Below are 18,118 nucleotides of genomic sequence, written 5' to 3' on the forward strand. Positions count from 1 at the left end.
AATCATCTGCATGGAAGAAAACTTGATAGAAAAATCTGGATAAATTGACGGTTCTTCATCGTGTTCATGACATATAAACAATGCTGTCTCAAATGTAATTCACTTCACATCCACTTTCTTATTCTAAACTGGCAATAATATACTTTATAATCTTGAACCTTCTCGTTACGAAGTTTGGATACAATCACTTATAGATTTAAATAATATCCAACGTGATTTTGCTAAAATTACAGCTTTAACTAAACATAATCAATTCGTTTAACATGTAGGCTTTCGCGACCAATATCCATAATACACATATCTTTTTAGTTAGATCAGGTATATATAAATGTATCGTTAAACCCGCCACCACCCGACAAAAACAATTTGTAAGGTTTGTCACGTAAACAGAACATGCCAATTCGTTACGGCACATTTATATTTACGCGATCTAACCCAAAAACAACTGTACTATGGACAATCAATCTGAGATTGGTTTAACCCTTGAATTATGGTCATAATATTAATACAAAATGTCAGACCTTTCTCAATCAACTGCTGGATGATGGCCTCCCCATGCCATATTTGGTCGTGTGGGTTTGTTTGACCATATTTCACCATGCTGGTTAAAGCCGGTTGTGTGAAGGGGGCCAAGTCTGGTTCAGATATCACTCACCACTGATGTTAACTGCAGCCAGGAATTTAACTTAGTTCGCTGGTTTCCGAGCACAGTGTACGAACCGTTGCACCGCTGCTACTCCCACCTAACCTTTCATTATCAGTAACTATCTACTGCTGGGTGAAAGCCTACCTATTGCGTCATTGTATCCCTTGCGGGTCACCCGATACAACAATCCTTCTCGCTCCTGCACGTGAGTTTATCTCATCGCTCCATCTTCACGGCAGATTTCTTCTCGGGTGTGTTTACGTCTTTGGCTGCCACTCCATTGTTAGTTTCGACAAATGGCCTTCATCTCTTCTAACGAAGTGTCCTACCTAAACCCACTTACCCTTCTTAAGTCAATATGATGCGTTTGGGTCTCTGATCCATGTTATTATTTCTGGCTCTCATTGTCATTCCACGCCTGAAGATCTTGTTTCTTTGCATACTTGTCAGCTTTTGTTCCAACGTCTTTGTCAATGTCCATGTTTTTGGTTGATATCTCTGCTGATTATGAAGCTTAATTCTTTGGGCACATTGGTATTTTGCTTTTCACTATCAGGTCGTTTTTCAACCTGCTCTAATCCACCTCTTTATTTCATCATTCTAAGCATGTTACATTTAAATTGTATTATATTTTTGCATTCTTTAGCTTGATTTGTTTAAAATGTTTTGCTGTACTGTTGTTGTCTAAGGTCTCGCTTTCTGTGGAGTTGCAGTGGGCTCCCCTAGAATAGTTTTCAAATATAGGAATGACTGACACATTGAGACCAACTCTCGACTGGTGTCAACTTTCTGAGTCTCATCAGGCCTGCTTTTTTTGTTTATCAAAGCGAAAGGCATATCTACTGACCACAATGCTCGTGTTTATTAAAGATAGCATTGCTTATATTAGATTTTTTTCACATCAAATAACCAAATATATTATATTTTAAGATATGCACTTTTTTGTCCCACTCATTGTTTTTAACCCTGTCTTATCTGTGTAATGCCATGAAATTGCTTTGTATTTTATGCATTATACAGAAAAATTCCCATTGCAGCTTACTTTTTGTGATACAATAGGGAAGGAAGGGCTTTAAACTCCATTTTATCTCCATGCACAAAAACATCAATTCCGAGTGAACAAAAGCCCCATTATTCTCTTTTACAAGTGCTGTACTTGATATGCAATGTGATATACATTTGATATGTTTGTAAATATGTGATGGCCTTATAATTTAATTCGTCTCGTAATAGAATCTCTCTCTATCTGTCGAAGATGTGTGTGTCTGGTCTGCATTATATTGTGCTACTATTACATGAGCTAATCAAACATGCAACCTAACAAACATACACAATCCTGAAACACGACTTGCAAATTAATTAATTGGGATTGCACACATAAACATCGCCCCTTGCTGCAAAAACTTGGCAGGACCATGCTGATCAACAGGCTTGAGTGACGCTTTCCTGAGTAAGCCATCGAAACAAACTCTATATATACAAATGTCATCCAGGCCTCCATTATAAATACATTATAAATACTTGATGTCTTTGTGGGCTATTTCCTGCTGAAATTCAGCTGTTGGTGATTACATTCATTTTCTATTCATGTAACAATTTGTTTTCATATTTCTTGGTTCTTTCGGTAAAGTCAAGTAGAAGAAGGACCCTCTTGAGGAGCCTTACAAAACCATCACTTTACCCTACATTGTGGGGATCACAAAACATATCTCCAAAATCTTGAATAAACACAAGATCCAGGTCCGATTCAATACATTACATAAAATCCGTGATCTGGTTCCGTCTGTAAAAGATGTGATTCTGGACATACAGTACCCTGGCGTCTACAAACTAAGTTGCCTCTGTGGTAGTAGTTACATTGGAGAAACCAAACGACATGTCTCAGACCGCATTCGTGAACACAAAGCAGACCTAAAACACGGTAGGACCAACACCTCGGCCGTGGCAGATCACTGTTATAATTCAGTAGGCTCACATGACATTGACTTCTCCAAGACAGAGGTTCTTTGCAAGCCATCTGGCTACCATGAGAGATTCGTTCATGAGGCTATCCACATATACAAACACAGAGACAATTTCAACCGAGAAGATGGATTCTGGCTCAGCAATCATTGAAAGGATTTGATAAACCATTTCGGGTCTTAATTGATTGTTCACGCTTACGGTGGCTTTCAGACCTCATCCATTATTTTCGTCTCCCCCCTCCTTTTTTCCGAACATAGATGGACTCGTCCATTTGAACAAACTGTCAAATCGCTCTCTGTGGTGCTAACGTTAAAAATAACCGCCACTTTTTTCAAATTTTTTTGCTGTGGTTTTCACACCTGATGATGATTGCTTGCGTTGCAGTCGAAACGTCGTGAGAATTGTATTGTTTTATATTTTTATTATTTTATTGTTTCCCTTCTACGTGACTTTACCGAAAGAACCAAGAATATGAATCCCTGCAGTCACGAAAGCTTTAAATCAAAATTTGTTTTCAGATTGCAATTGTATTTTGTACAGTGAGATTGACATCCTCTTGTAATGGCTCCATATAATCATAACTGAATTATATTAACATGGGGATACATGCCAAAATATGTTTTATATGTACAACTAAATGTATTGTCAAGGTAATCTGGATATTGTGCAAGTGCTAATCAATTAGTATACATACGATTATCACAGTGCACTTTATCACATCACACATTAATTTTCACATTAATGTGTTATTTTAATTATTTCCAGACAAAATATGAATACACCCTCAATAGCTGCATGATTCAATGTCAGTTTTAACCAGGTCATGCCATTTGAAATTAATGAAACAAATGTAGTTAAATTCCAAGAGAAAAAAAAACATTTTCCAATGACCGAAAACAACTATCAAGAGAACCCTTGAATGTTGTACATACCATGCTCTTCATGGGCTGGCTGAGACCCACTTCCCTTCATTCATCTATTCTGGTGTGTGAACTGTGTTTATTTATTATATTTTTCACATTGCAAAAATTGATTGCTTAAACAATTCCAGTCCCAAACGGTTTGGTATCGGCTACTTATATCCCATAAGACCAATCCTTTTTTTTTACAAATGAAACACACATATTGAAAGCACATTTAACAGCCAGCCCTGTGAAAAAAACTATTCGTAAGAATTTAGTGGATCTTTTTGTTTTTGCACGGTACGAAAATTCATTCATTTGTGATTTGTGACTTTATGGACTTTACATTCATGTTATTTCACAACTGAACCAGCACAACGAGCTTGAAAGACGCAATCATTAGTCGGCATTGACCTAATGGTCCAGCTGGAGCACGGGATTCATTCATATCACCAGCTCTTGTTTGGGCTAAGCAAACCAAGAAGTTGAAACGTCAAATCTTCTGCACTGAAAAATATTCCGGCTTTAACTAGAGACGGTTTTGCCCAACAGCCAAAGGAGGGAACCGGCCGAGATTTCGTCCTCGGCGGAAATGACGCAATGGGAGCAGCTCTTGTACAGCAGCTACATGGATTGTTGCACCGGGTGAGCTCTTTGTCTGGCCAAATCACCCCAAACATGCCCAAACTTGTCAGATGCTCAGAGTCTACGCAGGACTGAGCTCGTTTCGTACTTGGGTGGGTGATCACCGGGGGCTTGAAAGGTGCTCCAGGGGTGGGGCTGCGATTTGGCCAGGAGACGGCAGTGCTTTGGCAGATCTCATAAACTAAGCAGGGTTGAGCCTGGATAGTGTTTAGATGGGTGGCAAGTCCAGCAACACACTCATTGTTGTCTGTACTATGCTCCATTGCATATGCTCTCCGCGTTTACCAAACCGACAGATCAGTGTGGGAAAGCCTACTTCCAGAAATGGATTTACATAAGGGCTTTACACGTATATATTACAACTATCTTTCAGTTGACCTACAATCAGGGAGAAAAAATACATTTAATGTTTATTTCCAAACTCTCCTTCTTTATGCTGTTGAGCAGTCTTCGGATGATACATCTGTCCTTAGCGTGCACTTCGCCCTGCACATCAGAGTAGAAAAACTGATTACATGCTGTGTTGGAGCATTACGGGTATTAAAATAGATTTCCTTTCGTCACACCAGATAAAAAATTAAATTCGTTTGAGGTATTCAGCCTTTGTGCTTTCTGGACCGTAGGCTGACAAATAGGGCCTATTTGTTGGCCGATGGACAAAGAGAGGTGTGCTTGGAATTACATTGAGGGACAGAAAGAGGAGCACATGGATTAGATAACTTACTCAGGTTAATCACATCATTTACTACTATAATGAGCCAAGAATGTCTGTGTGCAACGCTCGTGACGTCACTCCACGTCGACCAGCCCCCCTAATTAATAATCATGAACAGGTTACGTCCTCCACATGGACCCCCCCCCCTCATTAATAATCATGAGCGGGTGATGTCACTCGACATGTAGCACCCCCCCCCCTCATTAATAATCACGAAGAGGTGACGTCTTCCAAACGGACACCCCCCCCCCCACCATTAATATTAATTAGCGGCTGACGTCACTCCACATGGGGGGGGGGGGCGAGGCGCCTCCTCCCCCCTCCTCAGCGTCAACTCACAACCCTCACTACAAAGGCAGAACCCTCATCACGTCATCACGTGATCTCCGTGACGCTGTTGTTGAGACATCGAAGTAAAAAGGACGTCATGATGAACAAGGGATTATAACCTTAATATTAAATAAGTCTCTGTCACCGCGGCCTTACAAATTGCACATGAATGGATGCAATGAATATCACGTCGCGGTCTGATTTTCGCTTGCAAGTTTCAGATTTACTTAGATGGGCAAAAGGCTACTCTAAGAATAATGATGGGAGTGGCAGCCATTGTATTGAAGGCATCCATAGTTACATACACCGAGGAGATGCAGCGATTGAAATCAGTTTGTGTGCAGTAGCTAGGTAGATGGTTACATCGTCGGATCATGAGAGACTGTGGCAATTTGGGGAGCCCTTCATCCAACAGCGGATGAACCATGGTCACGAATGCTGATGGACAAATGGGGAGTGTGTTGAGACGAAAATTTAACATCAGCAGAGGGCAGCACCGTTGTAGAGAGCATTGAACTAGTGTATGAACATTTACAACTCAATGCAATGCTGAAAACCTACACGACACACATACTGTGCATTGGTCAGCTAAAGCAAATCAACAGCATCTACACCAAACATGGCTGTACATTTTGCCAAAGTATCCAGGACAGTATTATAGCTCTGAGCTTAGCAAAGTAGTGTCGGGGGAGCTGAAGGGAGCTGACCCCCCCCCCCCATGCTCCGCTTCAATAGTCTTAACAGTGAAATCAGAAAATGTTGGTTCAAAATGGAACGATAGTGGTGGCTTTTCTTTTTAGCCTTTGTTCGTGTACATCGCGGGTGAAAACTAGAGCAGCATGCACCAGAGACAAAAGCAGACTTTCTCGTTGCTCGTTCTGTTCGGCGTTTAACGTTCGCTAAACTTTCGTTTAGCGTTCGTTTAAAGTTTGCTTAACATTGACTGTGCCTCCCCCCACCTCCGAAGTTGTGTATGTCTCCCCACCTTTAAACAAGGTGATGCTAAGGGCTGTGTTGAATGGAGTTAACCTCTAATTCAGCACTCAATGCCTATACAAACGTGAGCGAATTGTTAGCACGGGTAGACAGATACATTCACGGAATTGACCAATCTTAATGGAAAAAACCTGTCTTGTTTACAGTCCTTGTAATCTGCCATGAGAACGTGTGCGTTTAAGAGAAGGCGTTTGATGACAATACCGTTTAGACTACGCAACGCGTATGTGGCACATTTAGGAATGGACCACTCTTTTAATTATTTCCTTGTGCAGCAAGGGATTAAAGTGTGGTTCTGTGAAAGTCCTCATGTGCTGTGCAGTACATCGATGCACGTGTGTACACCAGCATGCGATAACGGAGTTGGGCCTGTAGGGGGCTGGCAGGGTTATTGATTAACCGCACTTGTACACCAGTCACGTGGTTAATGGCGACTCGGTTGAAGAATTGCTGTGCGTGACACCACGTGCTGTTGCATCTTACAGATTCACCACAATAAATGTGTTTGCCCTTGATTTGGAGCACCTGCGCACGTCCTTCATTTCGAGTGTGCAACACGTACTTGTAAACGCATACAGTTTTGGAATATCTGACTATATTCTTTTGTAGCCATTAGAACCAGGGTGCTAAATGAAAATAAGTAAAATAAACTGTTCCTGTCAACGCAATTAAGAAATGTGCAGCGGCAGGTGACAGGCGTGACACGCCGAGACTCCGGGAGAGAGAGAGAAACGCTTTTTGCAAAATGGGGCCGGTCTCATTTAACCGGAACGTGTCGCGCAATGTTGTGGGAGAGTTCTCTGTTGTTGACAGTTCACACTCACTTTGTAAAGACTCTTAAATATTTATTTCAACCATTTATTTTGTGAAATAACACATTTTTGGTTTATTTTAAAAAATATATATAAAGTACACCATTATCAGTCATGGTCATCCACTGCTGGATGAAGGCCTCCCGATCCTGCGATGTAATAATCAACCTAGCAACTGCACACAAACTTATTTCATAGCTCCGTCTCCCCAGACGGTGTCCTTCAGTAATAGGGCTGTATAAATTATTCACATTCTACTGCTTGACTCCCTGTCACCTGTAGCTCAAGTGAACATCTTTTATCTGTTTGTTTTTTGCTTAATTAATCAAGTCACATATTGTCTCAACATTTAGTGAAACACCGATTCAGTGTTAAACTCGCACTGCACGCACAGCCCTTAAGTGGCTTGGATATCACGCTGAGAGCATGTGCATTGGTAATTGCAGCAGCAGATCAGAACGCTCATACAGCTCATCGTTTCTGTAAATTGGACAGTCAGGATAAATGAATGAAATTCCACCTTTGACACAATACTGCTGCAGGACCACTCACCACACCTAGGTTCACATCGTCAGTCATAGAAAGTGATAAATTAAAACGTAAAACCCGCCTTGGTATTCTACTGTTGAAATGTTGTAAACATGGAAAATAATTAGTGTACATTAGACAGGATATAACAATGATTAAGCCTGTAATAGTTATTTAATACAATCAGGTTTAGTACATGCATTCTAGAATTTAAGTACTGTATGTACTAAACCATTTTAATGCTCAAGTAATGTTGCAATTACGTTTACAATGACAAGAGAGCGACATACAACGTGATTCGGTTATTACATGACATAAACCACTTTACCTATGCATATTAAATTGAAAACGTACTTTAATATCGACAAGTATGGTGTCAAATTATGAATGGAGAAGCATTTTAATGCATATATACACTTAAAGGGTTAATTATTTTTTTAATAAGCAAATCTTATTCCAGACACCGCGGTGGCGAGATGATATTCCCCTCACCTGGTATGCAGGAGGTCGTGGGTTCAATCCCGACGTGACACCTGTATATTCGGAGTTTGCGTGTCTCTCTCTCTCCCCGTGGGCGCGTGGATCTTTCTCCGGGTCTTCTGGGTTTTCCCTCCACATTTAGAATCAACATTCGTTGAGAGTATTTGGCTGCTATAAATTTCCACGTGATAAACCACTTCGTTGAGCTATCATTTATGGCCAGGTCGCTTCTGAAAAAGAGCTACATAGTTCAGTGGGTCTCACCTGCTAAAATAAAAATAGCGTACATAGTTTATATTACATTTCACCTGATTGTTCCGTTTTCAAAAAATGTACATTTTAGCACGAACCCATTGCCCATCAGTATGCTCCAAGGAAATGTTTGCTTAAATATGTCACAGAGATAAGAGGTGTTCTGCTAAATATTCACAGAGCTGAATGTTTGTTATAATGTTAATGCAAGCTGTGTGTCCCGTAACAATGCTTTCACTGCACACGATAGTAGCTACACATGCTCGCAGCATACCCGAAATTTCGTCAAATGGCATGCTACATTCGAAATCTGCGTGGGTTTAAAGTGATTTAAAAAAAAAAGCGTTTTGCACACCCTGGTAATCATTTGCGACCATATTCACGAACAAAGCTAGGAATGGGTGCTTGAAAGGTTGTCATGACAATTAATAACCAGTTCATACCAATTTGTCACACTCTACAGAATAGACTTAGCTGGGACCCATTCTTTCTAAATCTAAGTAGGCCTTTTAAAAATATCTTCAGGTGGGGTTTTCGTTGAGATCGTAAAGAACCACCTGGTAATTCTCAGGTGAATATAAATTGAAGGCCAATTTCTGCAATAAAACACTACAAGTATATTCTTTGGTACTGTGCAATATACTGATAATCACTGACTATACATATATAACGAATAATAAAAATTAATTTTAAAAAAAATCTCAAAAATATATATACAGTATTAAAAATGTCAGCTTTTGATCATTTGCAGAGGATATTTATGGCGGCAGCGGTGGCGAAGCGGTTCGGGATTCCCTGCCACTGCTAACATCAGCGGAGAGTGATTTCTGAACTGGTCTTGGCCCCCATCACCAACTTCCACAGACCAACGTAAAGACCGACACTGCGTGGCGAGGTCTTCATTCAGCAGTGGATCGACAAAGGGCTATCGATTACCGTATTGTTCTGTATTAATTCAGGGCTTTCCAGACAATAACGACATTTTAAATTCCATAGCATTTCCAATTATTGTACTGGGCATGTATGTTATTAAACTGTGGACAGTGTCTGCTTTGTTGCTGTTAATATCCGAGATGCCCATGGTAATTAAGCAGTTATGTACACATATTAGCTCCAATACCACGTGATGCCAAGCAAATGTAAAAATGTATATGTTTAGTAATGAAACAGGAAATGGGATGTTCGTTGCATTAATAGGAAATGCGCCACTAATTTCTTTGAAAACCCTCAAACAAAGCAGCTTGCACAATTTCTTTAGTTATATATTTTTTTAGGTTTTACTGTTATACAGTAAGGAGATGTTTATTTGCTACTATATTGCCATGCAATTTTAAAGGATGTTCTCAGAACTGTTACTCCTTAAGCTGCAACGTACTATTACATGAGAATGTATTTTAACGCATTGTTTAACACTGCTATTTCGCAAGAGAATACATGTCTCTCACCTTTCTGAAGAGATGCAGCCATTTCAATGCTAAATTATATGCTAATTCCTTTGTCAAGGCGCTTTGTTCCTCTCACACAGCTTAAAGGCCGTGATCTGAACGTGGCTCTTTCACTCCAGCGCTGTCCTACCAGACAGTCTCGTCCCTTCACCTGATGAAGGCCGCTTGTGTTGTGGCCGAAACGTCGTGAGAATATTATTGTGTTATTTTATTTTATCAATTTATTATTTTATTCTCATTCTACGTGACTTTACCGAAAGAACCAAAGAAGAAGAATACATGTGATGACGTAGTGGATAGCACACTGCACTATGAAACCCGGAGCACCTGAGTCCAATTCCCAACTATGGCTCACATCAGCTGTGACTCATGTCATTGGTTCCCCCACCATCACCAACCCGCACCGACCAACATGGCGAAATAGCGTGAAACAATTCCCATAACCGACATGCACGGAGAGGCCTTAATCCAGTGGAGCGTTGACAAAGAGCTGTACATTTTAAAACAAATTTTGACGAAAAAATAACATGAATATACAGTGCCTAATACCATACTGCCAGAGGTCTCTTGGTAAAAGAGCACAGTGGCCCTGATGATAGGTTGTGAAAGGGAATACAATCGGGTGATTGTCTCTTTCTAAAGTCATGGTGGCAGTGCTACCTACCTACGCGAGTGTCTCTCCCATGACATGTTTACCATTTAAGAAAAGTGAAAAGTTCAATATCTCGGTACTTCACCAGCGCTGATTTCTTTTTTAATAACAGTGGCAGAGGAATTTATGCTAATACTTTAGCTCGGGCAGAAGCTCCCCAAATAATACGTTTGTAGGTGACACGCTGCCCCCACTACAATAAGAGTAATTTATTTTTTATCCAAATGAAAGATGAAGGTTTGGGAGCGTAGAGCACACCAGCTACGTAACTCTTCACCCTCCCAGCAATACCATGAAACATCAAGATTTGGGCTCGCTTTTCGATGTTATCTTTCATTTGTACTCTCCGGTCTTGTACATTGCCTTATTTGCAAGGACGTGTTTTGATTGTCCGACTCACTGTACCTCTCATTGAGGTGCTTGATGTCCCCAAGATCCCGTGTAGACTCTGTGGGGACCTTTGCGTAATTTTTATTGTCGCTCTCGTGTGTGCTGTTGTTCACTTATATTGTATGGTCTTGTTTATGGTACACTCTTTGCTTGCTCTTTCTTGTTTGCTCTTCTCTCGTTTGTATTTACCATCTCATTTTGTAAATGTTCTCTCATTTGCTCCGTTAGCCTGAGTATAAATGAACCGCGTAACCCCCAAAAAATCTTACATAATGAATTCCTCCATGGTGCACTAATGATTAACAGAACACAGGGAACTAATTTTAAATTACACACAATTAATGTCAGTGTAAATGTGCACAGTATAACAATGCAAATATGTCGAATTTGACACTAAAACAATATAAAAAACAGCAGACACTTAATGGGTAACTCAAGCTACAAATTAAATTTTACATAAAACTTATAATTTTATGGTGATAACGCCCAAATAAAATTGGTAATTATTGAACAAAACTTGAAATCTAATATAACTGAACTAATTACCTCTGAATGAGGGGTTATTTCGTTAATAAATATTCACACTTTTTAAATGCTTTAGGCCATTCTTTCACACCCTTTATCAAACCACTGATATATGAAATGAATCCCGACACCATAATGGTCATTGAGGCTATTTGACCATACTTCACCACACTGGTCAATGCGGGCTGGTAGTGGGCGGCGTCCAAGACCAGTTCAGATATCATTGCTACTGGTGATAGTTGTAACCTAGGATTTAACTCAGGTTTGTGGTTTTTTTTAGTACAGTGCGTAAACCATTGCGAACGTCCACCCCAAGTCATTTCATAGTATGGCAACATACCAAAACAGCATAAAACAATATATTTAAAATATTACATATTATGTTGCTCCACAACTATGCACATTTCCTAACAATCGTGCAAATTACACAACACAAGAGCTGTGCATGTATGAAACATTTACGAAACTGCTTGTCAGTTTGTGACCGTGTGCACATTTGTCCGAAAGTGGCTTACTCATCATTCCCCTAAAGCAAAAATGGACTTTGGCAACCGTATAAAATTGTAAACATAGCAACATGCTAATTAAATTAGCGCAGGATTGTTTGAGTATTAAACATTATTTTATGCATGTACTAAAACGCTTAGGTCAAACAAACACGATTGACAAAGTGAATGCCAAAGGGCACGATTCCATGCAACCCGCAGTGAATATCAAACACCCCCTGCCAAGGCACAGTGGTATAAAGATGGTAAACAAACGGCCTAAGCCATAATGGCAAACAGGCAGCAATCCAGACCAAATGGGAACATCATGCAAACTCTCTCACGGCCAAAACCAACGACGTTACGAAACAAAAAAACGTGAAATAAGCCCCCACTGGCTCCCATGGAATGTATCACCGCGGTGACTGGCTGAGAAATACAAATTACGAAAAGTCACCACTTGGTGTAAATCACACGATGGCTGAGTGTAGGTCACATTCGGAAGCGGAGAGAGACGGGACACAGAACCACTACTAACCTTGTGTCTCCTCTGGCCAAAATGCACCTAACCGCTCCTATGCATACATTTACACAGAGGACATATTCAGCATTGTATTCAATTGCAATGGAACAATACGTGTCGATGCTTATAAATGGGTGTGTCATTTGACTCGTGATAACAAACTACTGTCGTTAGAAGCTCATTGAGATTCAATGGTGATAAATTACTTACTTCAAGGGAAATGTATTTACCCCACAAAGATGTTAATACTTTAATTCGAGCAATTAAAATGAAGCAATCCTGTAAACAATAACAATTGCTGTAACGATAACGCAATATCTACCATATTAATGCTAAACTGTAGGCGTGTGAAGCAAGTGTAAGGGTTGGGAAAGAGATGGACAAAATCTTGACTTAAAACTTTCGTGACTGCAGGAATTCATATTATTTTAGTCTTTCCGTACAGTCACGTAGATAGTTTCAAATTAATGAATTAGCGCAGGATTGGCAAAAACGCCTGATGACGACCGCTTGTGTTGCGATCGAAACGTCGTAGTTTTTGTTTATTTTATTTGTATAAATTTCAACCTATCTACGTGACTTTACCGAAAGACTCAAATAATATGGACAAAATCATTGAGCCTATCTAATGTATCATTTTGACAATATTGTTCCTGGCTAGTGTACATGGTAGGCATGATAAGCAGCTCCAAAGAAAATACTGTAAAGTTAATTGTAAGATCAAAAGTTAAAATAAACTAAATATCAAAGGCTTTCAAATAACACTCTGGAGCAGTCTATGGGACGTTCTCAGGACAAACATATATACGCGCAGATTAAACTAATTATTTGGTGATGCTGCGTTGGCAGTGTTGCACAAACAAGTAACTTAACAAATGCATCACTCACACTGTGGCCTCGAAAGGAAAATTACATGGAATAATTAGTGACATTCTTCATAGCACATACATCCATATGATCAGCGTGTTATATGTACGTACTATATAGATATGGAGAGCTCAACACAAGTAGTGACACAATTGATTATTAATTGGCAATTTTAACTTTTAAAAATGTTGTTCGTGTTATTTTGTTATAGATAGATCAGTTGCACACGTGTAAGGTATGTTAAATGGGGTGCAGCCATGCTAAAATTAACTAAGCTGCCTCTAGCTCATGTTTTGTTGTGCTCGCTGCATGCTAGTTACCGGTGTGTGTGTGTGGTAACTACAAAAGAGTGTGATATAATGGTATTCACTCGTGGAAAATTATACAACACAGTTTAACATGTATTACTAGCCTTATATACAAGGCGGTAATGAAGTAGATCAATGTGTGTAATCACGGATAGTTAAAAACTGCATTTGGACATTGTTTAAGGCCTTCATTACACGCATTGGAAGTCAGAGTGCCTGAAATTTTGCACCGTCTGGAAACCCTGGATGGTTAATGCATGCTGGCGTCTGGTTGCTCTGCCCTGTGTCAGCCCGGGGTACACGAGGTAGCCCACACATCACCGGTGCTGACAAACCTTTTAAGTTTTCACAAAGGAAAACAATCGTTTCACGCGGAATTCAGATGAAAACGTTGAACTCTGTCTGATATGTCTGGTCGCAGACCATAACGTCACATGCTTCTGCATTGCACAAAAGTTCGACGAAGTTTGTACGTGCAGGTTCTTTTCATTGCTTTAGCTTTACGTTGTGTCTGAAAATGACGTCGTCAGCTGTGATAAAAAAAAATCTTGGTCGTGCTGGATTGATGCTGATGAAGGTGCCCTTACAAACACCGGCATTCCCCCCGCGTACACGTACAGACACCCCTCTTGTCTCGTCACTGCTGGACGAGGGGGTCCCCATTCCACATGGGTCACGGGGGTTATTTGACCAAACTTCACTACTTCGATCACTGTGAAATGATGACGGTGCTACTCTCTTCTTCACGCTGCCCATTCCTGTTCATTGGTAGCCTCCCAAGATGCGTATAAACCTGGGTCAAAAGGATTCGAAAAAAAAGCTGTGGACCCTTCTCCCTTCCCTTAAGAACACTCTCTCCCACCACCCACCCCTTGTCCCCCCCTCTTCCCCTACCTATCCCACATCCATTACCATATCTCCCCTCCCCCCTAATTAATAGAAAACCTATGATGGCCTCTCACGTGAATTGTAAATGTAAACCACGACACGGCAATATATACTCGGATACATTTTATATCACGTGTATTTTAATTGTTGAACTACAAATATACAATTTTATAACAAAACACAGAGTCTACAATGCCTCTTTTCTACTTTCAGTGCAAAATTGATAAAACCGTCTTCAACATGCTTAGGAAACATATGGTAATTACACATATATTTTAATGTGAGCAAGATGTACCCCATTTGAAATTCACAGCTTAGTGTCGTTAAAGCTTCCAATCGGACAGAACACACTGATAGGTGGAAATATGCAACAGTATCACGAGCCAGTGTGCAAACTGGATGGATTATGGAATGACACTCGGTAAATAGGATGGTGACTCTGAGATTGCCTTGTTTGTACCTGGTGTTGACACTGAGCTGGGATTACATACGGGAGCCTCGTTTTGTCCTCAGTTTTGTAGATATATTTAGCAGTCCACACATTAACATGGGCTTCTTTTATAAATAAAACAAAGGATTGCATACAAAACGGAATACGCTTTGAATAAACACATGCCTCCAAGGTTACAATGCTTGGATACCTTGTATTGACTGGTGTTTATTGACCGGATTAGTACCAGTCTGCTTTAAGACAGATAATTCGGCTTGAGATGGTGAACACTGAGATCATTAGAAACCTTAATGAGCAGAATGTTTTAGGGCTTCCAGTAGCAATCAAGGACGGGGCACTGCAAGAGATATGAAGTAAGACATCAAGTAAACGCAATTGGGTGCCTTATGCTGGAGTATGTTTGTCACTCAGTCAGTTTTTATAGTGTCGATGCTTCGATATTTTGCCAAGTTATTTATACAGGGCCACAGCACAAGCAGCTGTGTAATGGCTAGCAAGCTGGACTTGTAATCTCAAGGTTGCTAGTTCAATCAAATGTTCCAGTGTGGCAGATGGAATAATGGACAAGTTTCTCAAATCCCCCTATCTCTGTCGACTCATAAGTATAAATTTGTACAACCATAGTTAGTAGTTGATCGTCAATTTGTGTGTGCTGGGATAAAATCTAGGTACTTCCACCTCCTTCAAGAAATCTGGGCATCGTGAAGGATGAGGACAATTACCCTCGAGACGAGCTCTCTTGAGCTCTCTCTAATCGAGATCCTTCCAACAGGAGTGGCATAAGCAAGTCGAGAAGTCCTTGAAAAATAATGGATATTAATTACATCTCAATGGGCTATCTTCGAATTACAATACAAGTAATTGAATTGAACACAAAACATTGTACTACGCGTGCATAAAACACACACGTACAAATCTATGTCATCACCATAATTATAATGTATTTTATTACAAATCAGGTCTTCATAGGCCGAAGCACCATTTCTAGATTCATTATTTGTAGCATATGTACCTTTATAGTCTTTGGGTCTTTCGGTAAAGTCACGAAGATAGGTACAGATGAATACAAATAAAAAAACTACATATGTACCTTTCATTTTCAGACAAGATAGTGTTATTAAGGATGATGGTGATAACATATTGCCAGTCAATGTAACCGTAAAACATATGGAGGTGGAGCGTTAGCAGAGTGGTTAGCATACTGTACCATGAACTCAGCAATCTGAGCTCAATTCCTGGGCACAATTAACATCAGTGGCAAGTGATATCTGAATCGGTCCTTGTTGCCTCCCCATCACGAACCCGCCGTGCCCAGTGTGGTGAAGTGTGCTTAAAAAGCCCCTATGACTGACAGGGTGTGGAGAGGCCTTCATCCAGCTGTGGATTGACTAAGGGCTGTAAATCATCATTATTATTTATATTCTCTTTCATTAATGTTGGAAATATGTACAATGAATATACACGGTACTGTATTTACGGGCATTTTTGCTTCAAAGACGCAGATTAATTAATATTTAACGAGCATTTATTCTGTAAATTACTCCATAACTATATTGTAATTTGTGCTGTGCAGCAGAACAGTTTCATAAATGGTGGCCTCATGAGTAAAACAAACTTCATAATGTCTAGCTATTCTTAACAACTTAAATAGAGAGAGGCGTGCTTTTTAATTTACAGTTTATGCATTTAAATAATGTAAAATTACACAAGATATCAACTTGCAATATTTGGTAATGTTGCATTAAAAAATTATCCACTTAGGTGGCACAATATAGCCAGCCAAATTGCTTATGTGAATACACTTTAGAATGACGATTTAACACCACTAGTATGCTCATATAAAGTAGAAGTTCTTTTTCTCAGAAGAATTTCTGAAACAACACATCAAATATGTCTCGTGATTTGCCTCCATACAGTAACATTCTTGAGATAACATCGTTTCAGACAAAGTGTCTTTGTAGACACAACATTTTCACACAAAAACAATGAAATCCCAACTGGATTGAGATGGTTCTACATTTTGCATCGACCTACAGAGGTCAAATTGGTTTTCTTGAACTGTCGCGGAAGACTGGAAGCACATTGTTCATCTGTAAAAAAAAGCTACGTTTTTGATAAATGACATCCGGTGGTACAATCATTGATCACTGGCGTGCAAGTTAAATTTCTTTCCACTTCTTGTGGAACTTTTTTTAGAGCTGTAACTGAAAACTATATTCTCGAAATACATTTTTATGTCGCTCTTCATTGTCAAATTTAGTGTTCAAAGAGCACTCCATCCTGCCACTTTATCTAATCAATTAAATATTGATCCACTTTCAATGAATGCCTGAGGTATACATGTCCTTTATGTGTTTCTGTTGGGCACATACATTCGCAGCCCTTAAACAGAAACGATAACATTTTGGAAAACGACAAGTTGTTCATCTTTATAAAAAAAATGTTCTTTCTCCTGCAGTCAGTGGATCGCCGGATTATTGACTAGTAGTGGGATCCCTGTGTATTGTGGCCTTCGTAACTTGTTGTGGCCTTAGTGGTTGAGAGACACTGATCTACGAGCCTGATTGAAGTGCATCATGCAGGGGTCATCTGGTGTGGGTCTTGCTGAAGCCACCACTGCCCTGTTTGACCAGCATAGCAGAACCCAGACAGCTTATGTTGTAAAAATCACCTTGGTGATGTGTTCTCTCATTTACATTCTCATTCTTTTGCTGATGGGTCCAATTGTGCAACAATGTAACATGTAATTTATGATTTTTTTAAATCACACTCTTTGTCGTTATTAAAACTCTGGAATTTCACAAACTTTGGCATTTCACTCTTTTTTTTATTAGTTGTCGATTTACTCTTTTTTTGCTTGCATGGTATAATCATAATTTAACTGCTAGTTTGAGGATTACAATAGCTACCTGTGAATCTGGTGAAAAGTATAATTTCTCGGTTAGTCTGATTTCTTAATTAACAAAAAAATACAATGTGTTCTACAAATAACAATAAAGCCACAATGAATTGTATCTACAAGTCTCTTGTGAATCCACTCCTAGGTGATGGCCTCCATACACCGCCTGGAGGTAATGTGACTATACCTCACCACTCTGGTCAGTGAAGATTAGTGAAGGTGGGGAAGCATAGCTGCAAGCGCATAGAAATACAGAACACGAAAGTATTTTACTGAATTGGCCTCTTTCTGTCCAACCAAGAATCATACAGGCTCACACCTGCTTAGCTTTTGAGATCGGATGAGAGGGGGAGCATTCTTGGTGAGTTGGTCATAGATATGAAATCACCGGTTCATGTTACTGTGAAGATGCAC

The sequence above is a fragment of the Petromyzon marinus genome, chromosome 9, assembly GCF_048934315.1.
Source record: "Petromyzon marinus isolate PM22_M1 ecotype Great Lakes invasive population chromosome 9, UKy_Petmar_22M1.pri1.0, whole genome shotgun sequence".
NCBI lineage: Eukaryota > Metazoa > Chordata > Hyperoartia > Petromyzontiformes > Petromyzontidae > Petromyzon > Petromyzon marinus.